Genomic DNA, 2,637 nt, shown 5'->3' on the forward strand with positions numbered 1-2,637 from the left:
ATCGGGGCCCACCAGCGGAACAAGCGGTCAACGTCTGCCTGCCGTCGCTTTTTCGGTGGTCAAGATATTCCTACGTTGCTTTTCCCAACGGGAGGCGACGGCCGTCAAAGTTCACGCAAGTGGGCCCCGCAGCTCCTGGAAAGGCCTCAATCTAGATTCTCAGCATCTACGGCCACTGACACCAAAATTTTTTTTTAAATAATAAGAGACTAGTTTTTAATCTTAAGAATTAAAAAAATGTGTTAGGGACCCATATGAGAATAGGACGGTGATGTGTGGACTCCCCGTCTCATGATGCACTGTTTATTAAAAGTGCATCATGTGACAAGTAGCCGACACATCACCTGTCTCATGCAGGGTTCTATGTTTTTGGGTCTCTGTAGCACCATCCTAAGAATTATAAAGTTATTTTGTTTAAGAATAGTATTAGATTTGGATCCCCAGCCCCACTAAAATTTAGTATTCTAGTGTGGGTATTGAGGATCAAAAAAATGTAAGTGACCAGTGAAAGGTTATAAGTAGATAAATAAGTAGATGAACATTGTTGAAGAACGAGTGAAGCTAATTACATGAATATTCATCTCAATAAAAGCCATTTGGATATTTGAAATTTCGTACGCTAAAGACACTTATCGATGTGCACGCTCTACTTGCGATTTTTGTATCGTGGTTGTGCGTTTAAACAAGTGATATCTAAAGTCACTTTGATTTACTTGTGAAAATGAAAGTAATAATTTTTATTTTTACAAATAAAATCCTTTTACAACTCAGTTGGGAATCCTATTATCCTAAGATCCACTTGTTATTATACATTATTATCTTTATAAATTATTATTAGTTATCCGATTTCAGTTTGGTAGGATCCGAGCTGGTATTTTACGCGGAGTCATGCTTGACAAATAACGTAATATCTCAAAAGCTAAAGCTTCGTGGTTTTGCAAAAATTGGGAATTATTAGAAAAAGGGCTTGTTTACAAACCAAAACGAGAGGTGTCAGATCTATTTAACACCATCAAATAATACCCCCTTTAATAGCACGAGTTCTGGAAAATCTTTCTATAGTTAGTATTACCCTAAACTTTTTTAAAATATTACATTGTTATCTTAATCTATTCTAATTTTATTCATATCTTATCTAATTCCACGTGAACTATCTATAGGTCAACAATTTAAAAAAATTATTTTGAGTATTTCACTTAAATCTTAATCTATTCAAATACTAATTATATCCTATATTAACTCCATATAAACTACCTATAGCTCAAAAATATAGAAAAAATAAGATTAAGAAATTATACGTAGATAACATATTATAATACATGAAGTATTATTAAAAAAACCCAAATGTTTCAAAAATTGCATATAATAGCCTTAAAATTTTAAAATTACACAAAACACATTGACTTTTTAAAACTTAAAAACAAACATGATATCTAAAAATTTAAAACTTGTAATTAACACCCTCAATATTTTAAAAATTATAGAAATAACCTTAAAAGTTTAAATGCTAAATTACATTTATATACCCTATGTGTTCCGCTCTTGAAGCAGTTATATACCCTAAGTTACAAAATATAGCAAAAAATACTCTGAGTTGGAAAATTTTTACAAGTTAGTACCTTTTATTGACTAGCTGTGAGAATATTCTCTGGAATATTCCCACGTGCTGGACCTATGACCAACTTGAATACTTCTTACCCTCATTTATTGTATTATTTACTGTATTACCTACCTCCCCCACCCCCACCCCCGCAAATTAGATTATTTTCATCATCATTTTCTTCTTTTCGTGGCTTCCAACTTCTTCCTCTTTAATATGAGTAACATTAGAAAATAAGAGTTTTTCCTAAGGAGTGGCATTATTGTCCTTTCATGTATTTTTAACACTGTTAGCTAAATTTAAACAGTTACCAACTCAAGGTATTTTTTTGCTATGTTTTATAACTTAGGGTATATAACTACTACAAGAGCAAAACAATATGGTATATAAGTGTCATTTAACCATGTTTAAATTATAAAAAAACATTCTAAAATTCAGAGATTTCAAAACTTAGAAACAACATAGATGGATTCTGGGGATTACCATTAGACACATAGAAATTTAAAATTAGTAAAAAATAGCCTCAAAGTTACAAAAATAATAACCTCAAAAGTAAAAAATTATTAAAAATTTTAAAACTTATAACTGGTACACATCAAATTTAGAAATTATCAGCAGATTGCTAAAAATTTAAATTTTTTAAAAAACAACCCAAAAGTTTAGTAATTATAAAAATACCTTCAAATTTTCAGAGTTACGAGAAATATTCTAACATTTAAAAATTTATCACCAATACATGAAACATGAAAATTATAAGCGCCCAACTTAAAATTTAAAATTTTAATAAAATACTATTGTTTGTGGAAAATTCGTAGTAAAAAGAAATAAAAAAAATTAATTTGTATTCCTTTGATCTCAATTACAATTGGATTTCTTAATTACAAAATAGAGAAGAATGATTTGGATTCTCCTCTTTGTTTAAAACTGGGTTCTTCTCGGTAGCGATGGAGTGCCTCCTTCTAATGCTTGCGTCGAATTTGCTCTCCGTTGACGATCCGACTGTCTTGTCTCGTAGGAACAATTAACTTACATGGTAA

The sequence above is a fragment of the Asparagus officinalis genome, chromosome 7, assembly GCF_001876935.1.
Source record: "Asparagus officinalis chromosome 7, Aspof.V1, whole genome shotgun sequence".
Classification (NCBI taxonomy): Eukaryota; Viridiplantae; Streptophyta; class Magnoliopsida; order Asparagales; family Asparagaceae; genus Asparagus; species Asparagus officinalis.